The 9,712-nt window shown below is 39.8% G+C and overlaps 1 long non-coding RNA gene across 1 annotated transcript in view; it reads left to right on the forward strand.

Moving 5' to 3' along the window:
* Window positions 1-929, forward strand: part of LOC116081811 — a 6,329-nt gene extending 5,400 nt beyond the window's left edge. Inside the window, exon 3 of the long non-coding RNA XR_004115007.1 lies at window positions 890-929. This is a non-coding gene — a long non-coding RNA (uncharacterized LOC116081811). The remainder of the gene's footprint in view (window positions 1-889) is intronic.
* Window positions 930-9,712: the final 8,783 nt, after the last annotated feature.

Consider the following 9,712-nt stretch of genomic DNA (forward strand, 5'->3'; position numbering starts at 1 on the left):
TCGGGATGAAGGGGCCGAGATTCTGAAGCTGACAGTCCCCTCAGGATGAAGGGGCCGAGATTCTGAAGTTCTTCAGGGGAAGTTTATGTTGGGTATTATTGGGAAATGGGTCCTTTTTCCCTTATCATCCTGTCCAGTGTTTGCCTCTGGGTGGCTTTTCCTTCCTGTCATTGCTGCCCTGTCCCTTGGGAGATGATATCTTCAGCATACCTCTGCTTTCTCATCTGCCTATCTTCTCTCTCTCCAAAATACTGTAAGCAAAGGTGGTGAACTTGACTGGCTGTTTGACCATGTAAAAGGCCTGGAGTTTAAGAAGGCTACTTCCTTCATAAAGTATAACTTAAATGAACATCTTTGATCTGTTTGTGTTATCATGCTTACTTTCTCTGATGAAACGTTCATTTTCTCAAGTACCTCCTTTTTTACTGAACAACGTTTTTATCTTATCATTGAAAACCTGAACATCTTTGTAGAGCCATTTATATTAATGAGAATAAGTGCTACTGATTGTCTAATGTTTTGTCAGGTGTATTAGTTTTCTCAAAAACTTGTTTTCGAGATTCTGGGTGTGGGTATAGTAGGGAGGATGCTTGCCTCGTATGCACAAGGCACTAGGTTTGAACTCCAGCCCCATAAACGAGAAGGATGAATTTATTTTTATCTTCTGTGGCTGGTATGGTACTGAATGACTACTCCAGAATCTCAAATATTCACAAGATACCTTTTTAAAGCAAAAGACTGAACTGATTTTCTATGGTAATAAAAGTAGTTTGTACTCTTTTATTTTTGTAATTAGTTAACGTCTTAGTTGGGGTTTTATTGCTGTAAACAGATACCATGACCAAAGCAACTCTTCTAAGGACAACATTTAATTGGGGCTGGCTTACAGGTTCAGAGGTTCGGTCAATTATCATCAACATGGGAACATGGCAGCATCCAGGAAAGTATGGTGCAGAATAAGAGCTCTACATCTTCAATGAAGGCTGTTAGTGGAAGACTGGCTTCCAGGCAGCTAGGACAAAGGTAGTAAGCCCACACCCCCAGTGACACACCTACTCCAACAAGGCCACACCTCCTAATAGTGCCACTCTCTGGGCCACGCATGTACAGACCATCACAGTTAACTTAGTAAGTGGATATTAAGCCTTTTTTAGATGTTTTAATTATAAACAGGTCAAAATAAATCTTAGGGGGGAAAGTTAAATAAAAGTCAGGACTGAAATGCAGTTCTTGGCCTCCTTTTTGTGAGAGCATTTGTGCCTTCCATCTTAGAACCTGTTAGATGAGGCACAGCTGGTTGTTTTTTTTTGTTTTGTTTTGTTTTTTTTTTTAACATACCCTTCAAAGCACTTCTGTTCCAGATAATGAAAACTGAATCTTTCAAAAGATATAGGCAAAGGTTATATCTAAACTAACACTAAAACAAACCAACAAAAACAAAGCCCTAAACCCTAAATCTATGCTATTGGAAAAATACATTTTAAGAAGCATTCTTTTCTTTTGGGGCAGGTTGAAACAGTAACTGCTTGTGCGACTGTGAAGGAGAAATGCAGGAGCTGCAAAGGCCGAGCTCTCCAGCAAAGAAATGCAATGCGATGGTACTACATCACAGTGCAGTGCACAGTACTGACCTCCACACAGTGATGCCAGTACTGGGCACCAAAAAGAAGCATCTGTCTGAACTCGGAGATGTCCCAGTTCCCACAAACTTCATTTCTGCTTTATCCGTACCCATCAATAATAGGAAAGTATCTCAAAGCACAGATTTGATTAAACTCTCCAAACAAGGCAATAAATTTGTTGGTCCTACTTTAACCTGTCACAAATAATGAAAGCGAAAATTTATTCTTCAAAATAAATGAACCAAGTCAATTTGTGGTGCTGTGACCTCGAGTTAATAACATGAGTTATTAAATGATTCATTTGCTAATCAAAACACTGTTATAATTTTTTTTTACTGTTATAATCTTTAATAGAGTGCCCTTCGTTCTAGTTTACTTCCTTATTTTAATGAGGCAAAATTCGTTTCCCATGAAATGTTATTTAAAGAGATATTAAGAGCAACAGAAATTCATTAAATATTTACCGGTAACACGTCAAACAGAAAACTCATTATTCGTGCGTCAACAAACTATTTCATAGGCTAAATTACTTATGAATTCTTTGGCAAAAGGCATTGCTGTCTCATCAAGTTCCCTGTCTAGTCCATCTCCTCTGTTAGCTGTGTGGGGGAGGGGCAATGGATGTCGGCATTTTCAGACTTCTTCCTCTATCACTCTCCACCTTGTTTTTGAGACAAAGTCTCTTACTGAAACTAGAGATATCTGTTTCAGCTAGAATTGTAGGCCATTGAGCCCCAGGATCTCCCCATCTCTTCCCTCTAAGACATACATTGCCATTTGTGGCTTTCGCGTGTTAAGGATTTGTATGCTGGTCTGCACGCATCGCAAACATCTCACACTCTGTGCCATCTCTCTATCCTCAGAAGTAACATCTTAGACAACCGCAAAACACTAGATTTTCAACACACCAAAAAGAGCGTAAAGACAGAAGGTTGAACATTACACAATATTGACAGGAAGGAAGGTGGTCCATGTCTCTCCCGAGTCATCAGGTTAAACATGCTAAGTGTTTTCCGGTATAAGATGAAATCAAACTTTGTAAATTTTAGTTTTAGATACAGTTTTGTTTAACATAATGCTTTTGAAATTTTCATCAAGCTATTTATGCAACAGAACAAGGATTTCTTTAATTTCTAATTAATCTTATATTGATAACCCTACCAAGATAGTTTAGATGAATCACTACAAAAGTGAAATGAGAGAAAAATAGGATATACATGTAACATAGAATCACCTTTTGGAATTAGATCCCAGGGACATAAAGCGACCCTGACATTCTGCTGTTTGTAGAGCTTGAAAGCCCTACCCAAATTTCTGGTTAGGTGTTTTGTTTTGCTTCAACTTTACTCAGGCTGGATTCACTTTAGAAGAGAGAATGTCAATTGAGGGATTGTCTCCATCAGTCTGACCCATAGGAAAATCTGTGAGGTGTTTTCTTGTTTAACGATTGATATGAGCCAGCCCAGTCCACTGTGGCAGTGCCACGTCTAGACAGACGGTCCTTGGTTTTATGGTGAAGGAAGCTAAACACGCCTTGGGAGCAGGCTAGTAAATGGTTCTCCGTCCGTGTTCCTTGCCTCAGTTCCTGCCCTGGCTTTCCTCGGTGATTGACTGCGATTGGGATTTTCTTCTCAGATTCCCTTTGGCTATGGTGTTTATCACATCCACAGAGAAGTAAACAAATAAATACATTCTTGGCCTTTGTCTCCATCTGGTCAGATTTGTACCGGTTTACCACACGCACATTTTTTTCAACGTAGGCAATCACACTAAGGGCCTTGTGCCTACAAAGTAAAAATCTGTCACTGAGATAAATCCCCAGGTTATAGAACATACTTCCATAAGTATGAATTCCAAAAGTAAAGTAAGTATAATAGTTTATTATATAGTTAATTAATTCTTATCTAATATAAGGGAAAACTTGCAATTTTTCCAAATAAGTGATGCTATTCTTACCAATCTTTGATTATTTCTTCTCTATTATAATCATCATAAACTCTGTAAGCCTGTCCTTCTGAGTGTATACATTAGTAGATCTTGATTTTTCAGTATTAGACAATCTCAGATGTCCATGGATGGGGGTGGGAATAAAAGTCCACAGCAGCTTAATGGTTTTCTGATATCCCCTCAATGGAAGGTATTCCAATTTTAAATATTTATATTAATCATTGAAATGTAAGGTTTTGACTTATGAAGTCTTTGTGAATGTTTTAAAAAGCACACAAAAACAGTGGAAAAGAAAATATTCCAGAGATGCAACAGCGAAGGCTCGTGTCGTGAATATGTCGAGAAATGGGGAGGTCAGAGAGCAGAAGGCAGACAGCAGCTGGACTTTTAAAATTCAGAGGCTGGAAATGGGCTAAAATGTCACTGCATTTTAATAAAATCATTATTTTGTAATATCCTGCTAATCTGGGATCATTTAGAGCATTTTAGATGACTATACAGAACCTGTAATAACTATCGTGTTTGAAATTCAAAATGTCTGGCTTTCATTCTTGAACAATGATATTATTCTTTTTCAATATTTAGTGAAATCCTTAAAAAAAAAAAACTTTGTGGGGGCTGGAGAGATGGCTCAGTGGTTAAGGGTACTGTCTGCTCTCCCAGAGGTCCTGAGTTCAATTCCCAGCAACCACATGGTGGCTCACAACCATCTGTAATGAGATCTGATGCCCTCTTCTGGTGTATCTGAAGACAGCTACAGTGTACATGAATAAAATAAATAAATCTTAAAAAAAAAAAATAAAGAAAGAAACAAACAAAAAAGACCCCAAACCAAAAAAACCTTTTTGGGTGATGTTTTCAAATGCACACATGAAAAATAGGAATGTAGGAGTATAAAAGAACCAAAAAGCTAGACTTCAGAGTAACCCCCACTGATGCCAGAGCTTGGCTCCTGACACTGTGAACCCTCTCTAGCCCAGAAACCAGCAACCCCTGAGCCTGTCAGGACATCAGTCCTTCACACAGCCCTGACATTGTCCAATTGCCATCCAAACATTTGCATGCCTTTTCAAAACTCTTATAATTGCCATCAAAATTGTCTTTGGTTAAAAAAAAAAAAAAAGGCAGCTGAATTGAAAAAGCCCTCTTTAGAAAGAGTATGTATTCAAACGACCCATAAACATGTCAAAATGTCCTCGTTTCAACAGTCTCCAGAGAAAGCAAATTAAAACTAAATGAAATACCATTTCCTATGCACCAGTGTGTGTGAAATAAAAAATAAGCAGATCAGGCATTAACTTGGGAACTCAAAGTTAACATGCACACTGTTTGAAGAAGCATAAATCCGCACAACCATCTCCCACCTCCTTGCCAATATCTGAACTAGAAAACTCACCAGACAGTGGTGGCGCACACCTTTAATCCCAGCACTAGGGAGGCAGAGGCAGGTAGATTTCTGAGTTCGAGGCCAGCCTGGTCTACAGAGTGAGTTCCAGGACAGCCAGGGCTACACAGAGAAACCCTATCTCAAAAAACCAACCAACCAACCAACCAACCAACCAACCAACCAATCAAAAAAACCCACATATTTATATGTTCTCTAGAGTCTATAACCTTAGGTTATGCAATCAAAGTGCATAAGTGGGACTTTAAAAAGTGGAGATCTGTTTCAAATTTTTGTGCAGATCTGCCTTTTCTTTTTGGCCAGTGCCCAAAGTTTTTGCCTCTGGTCAGGATTATGTCCTCTCGAGCCTGAGGGAGCCTCCCCAGCCTCATCCTTTGGCAGCACTGCATGACTCTGCCTGGGGTGCTATATTCCTGGTAGGAGAGGACGAGTACGCGCATCGCAGCCCCCTTCAGTGGTAATCACTCTCACATGTCTGAGGGAAGCAGGCTCTTTCCTTTGGCTCACCTGTTAGGATGACTTGACTTGCTCAGCCAGCTGAGCTAGCTCCAGTATTTAGTGCTTGCAGCAAAAGCAGAGCCCCCTGCTCTGCATTAGTGGAGCATCCTGGCCTAAAGCCTTCTTGGCACTCCAACCAAAAGGGGCACACCATTTCCCCTTCTCTTTCCATTCTTTAGGATCTCTTCTGAGTTCTGGGATGGAAACTCACCTCCCCCGGAGAGAAGGATTTTACTTCCTGTGATTGATGGGTCCAAGAAAGCATCCAGTGTTTTCTATTTATTTCCAGGGGCATCCAGCCAATCACATCCATGCCTACTTGTCTCTGTCAGACTCTCCAGTCTCTCTCCTGCTTCTCTCCTCTTCTGGTCTGACTATACAATTGTTAGAAAACGTAACTTAGAAAACTAAAAAGAATAGTGAGGAATTATAGTTATTGATTGCTATGAGCTTCAAAAGCTAAACACAGCCACCCTGACTATTATTGTCATTAGGCAAATATCTGGTCGCCTATGGAAATGCAGGACTAATACTGGAAAGGTAATAAAGTGGTCCTTATTTCACAGAAGTTGTCATCACCCTCTAGTGGAAAGACGCGTCATCACAAGCCTTCAATGGCTTAGACCTTCCTCAAATTTTGGCTTGAATTAATCATTGATAAGCTTGATAATTATAGAAAGTACCATTTTGGGACTGTAATAGGAGAGTGTTTTATTTTACGATATTAAACAGGTGTAAATTATTTAATATAGTCAGACATTTTATTCAGATAAAGTATATAAAACAAAACAAGAAAGAAAGGACAGGACACAAAATCAGGGAATTCTCTCAAGGGTGGGCTCTGCCTGTGGAAGGAAATCTGTACTAGGTATCTGAACTTAAATTTACTAGTGGAAACTCACGTTATCTCTGCTTATACTAAGACCAACGCATGAAAACAGCCAAAGAGTGAGATTTAAAATGTCTTCCAACCCTTTACGTTAAATATCTTATTATGAATATAAATGGAGAAAAATACTAAACTATATTTGAAGTCTAATTGTCGAAATAAGTGCATTGGCACTACCCTTTTTTTTTCTTTTTCTTTTTCTTTTTCTTTTTCTTCTCTCTCTCTCTCTCTCTCTCTCTCTCTCTCTCTCTCTCTCTCTCTCTCTCTCTCTCTCTCTCTTTTTTGGTGGTAGGAGAAAAATCAGCAGACAAAGAACCAGAAATGACAGAAAAGACACATTCCTCCACAAAGATATCTTTTCTGACACCTGCACAGAAAGAAGCAAGGACCTCTGTGGAAATTCACATGCTCCATATTCAGATGGAATCTACGACAGTCATAACCTGTGTGTGGAGTGTTGTATTCATGTGCTCGTGTCATTTGCATGCAATTGCGCATGTCTGAGAGTGTGCCTGCTTGCGGTGGCCAGGCATTGACATCTTCCTGTACTGGTCTGCACCTTGAGTTTTTCAAATAGCCTCTAACAATGATCGAGAGCAATAGTTCTCAACTTGCCTAATGCTGGGGCCCTTTAATACAGCCACTCAATCTCACTGGGCATGCGCACATGGAAAACACCACTCTTCAAGAGGGGAAGTCACCCTGCAGCGACTTTCTCAGGTTATGGTGAGCCCCAACCGTAAGATTATTTTTGTTGCTTCTTCATAACTTTAAATTTGCTATTATGAATCAAAATGTAAATATCTGATATGAAGCATATATGATATGCGGTCCCCGTGAAAGGGTTGTTCAACCCTGCAAAGGTGTTATGACCAACAGGTTAATAACCACTGGTCTAGATTTCACCAATTTCACTGAACTGGATGGCTAGCTAGCAAAGCCTCAGGATCCTCCTGCTAGGGTTACAGATCTGGACCACCATGCTTGTTTTTTTTGTTTTGTTTTGTTTTTGTTTTTTTTTAATTTTGGCGGTTTTTGTTGTGGTGGTTGTTATTGGTGGTGGTGGGTTTTGTTTGTTTGTAGCTGTTGGTATCTGAACTCAAATCTTCATGCTTGTATAGGAAGCATTTTACCAACTCATCTTCCCGGCCCCATAACTGATTACTCAGTGAACCATTAAACATTGGCTATTTGGTTCTCTTCCCAACCTTCTGTTTCGTGAGTTGTAAGGGAACTAGCTTAATGACAGGCTCTCGATGGTTGCCAGTGTTGTTGGTATGGGGACCCAGCAAATATATATTTGCTTTAGGTTATACGGTGTAACTTTCAAGACGACTGACCATCAGTGTTTGAGATACTTATGAGTCATAATTGGAACAGCTTCAGAAAACCAGAACCATCTCTCCCCTCACCATATTTTCAATATCTTCGGAAAAATACTTGCTAACACATTTTGTGACAATCGATATAAGCTGACCATGGTGACTCTGTTTTGGTCCCTGGGATAAATCTTGAGTAAAGTGCCAGTACCCAGAAGGGGGAACCCGAGAAAAACAATTCCGGGAAGAAATGCAACTCAAGGACACAGATTCTTTGCTATGGTCTGCTTGACATCACTGTTTTTGCTAATCGCACATCGGGGCTTTTGTGTCTATCTTCTTAGTCTGCAGCTGTATGAAGGGAACCTTGAGTCCTGTCCAGCTAATATGTGGTTTTCTTACTTAAATATGTGTGGATTCTGAGAAAGGCTCAGGCCTCCACTTGGATCGCAAATACCCAGGTATAGTTAGTTACCAGCTGGTTGGAATAATGGCTTTCAATCAGCTCATAGACCTCGTCTGAGAGAGATTCTCTGGTGAGAGCCCCACACCATTTTGAAGTGAAATTGTATGCATGTTTTCTTCATGTAAAACTTTGTTTGCTTTTTTCCCAGTGATAACCCTGTTGCAGCATTTTCTCTGTCCCATCACATTAGGGCAGTGGCAGGCCTGTGATTGGACAGGAATAGAGAGGTGGAGCTAGAGTTGGAGGAGGAGAAAGGTCAGGAGCAGGAGGAGATAGTTTTTCCTCATGGAGGCAGACAATGAGGAGGAGTCAGACCCTACGTGGTTATACAACCAAGCAAAGGTTTTTACAAAATAGATGAATTGAATTAGAATATTGTCTTTATTATTTGGTTCTGAAGTTATTGTATTGGCATCTTGTAAATTGTGATTTTATTATTATATAAATCTGATTGGATATTAAGGCCTTAAGAGTCATGCTTTACTTATCGGGTCTTAGGCACTAACTAGATGAATGATTGTGGGGGTGTGTAAAGAGTTGCATGTGAGTGAGATGTTGTAAATAGCTGGGAGAAAATCATAAGAGCCTGCTGGGACATGGTGATGCCCGGACTGCACCGGCTCAAGAATGTGGCTCGGTGGGAAATGGAGCTTTCCGGGTGGATTCATTTTTTTATTTATTCCAGCAACATAACACATCAACCAAAGATTGATGTCAAGTCTAAAATTGCATTTTGGAGGCTCCTGTGTAGGTCATTGGCTCAGGTTATAGTCCTCATTGTAGCTAGAACCAACTGTGACTTCACTAAGCAAACTAGCACTGCCACTATCCCCTAGTTAAAGTTTGATTCATCAATAGGGTCAAAAGTGTGGCTAAAGGCAGGATGTCTTTGGACAATGCTTCAGGGTAAGAGGACACTCACATACATTCTTCACTTACAAGTATTTGGGAAAACCCTTATTCAGAAATAGAGTTTTACTCAGTTTACTAAACTAAGATTATCTTAATTATTAAGATGCATAAATTCACATGGCAATAATAAATGCAAAAAAAAAAAACTCAACTGTTTTTCAACCAAAGGTTTACTTCTTGCTCACCAATATCTAGCCTCACGATTCAGCAAAAATTGCTCAGTTTTTCACACTAAATATAAAAGTAAAATAAAGATCTCTTTGGGATGAAAGATTGGAATTAAACCCTCAGCCACAGTTTCTTTATAGAGAGAAGACTAGAGAACAGCTGGCTGCCCTGAAAAAACACCATGAAGATGAGACTGACCACCATTCGAAGGAGATAGGGCGTCTGCAGAAGCAAATTGAACGGCATAAGAAGATTAAAGACTTAAAGAGTAATCATCATTAGATGCACGCAGGCAGTCCCTTGCAAAGTGGCCTGTATCATTCCCCACTTCTGTAGAGACATTGTTTTGAAAGATTAGTATTTGGTCTGTGTGCTACTAACAGATAATAAATTGTCACCAGGAAAAAAAAAAAGCTGAGCGGTGGTGGTGCACGCCTTTAATCCCAGCACTTGAGAGGCAGAGGCAGGTGGATTTCTGAGTTCGAG

This window comes from Mastomys coucha, unplaced genomic scaffold (assembly GCF_008632895.1).
Source record: "Mastomys coucha isolate ucsf_1 unplaced genomic scaffold, UCSF_Mcou_1 pScaffold11, whole genome shotgun sequence".
In the NCBI taxonomy this organism is placed as follows: Eukaryota; Metazoa; Chordata; class Mammalia; order Rodentia; family Muridae; genus Mastomys; species Mastomys coucha.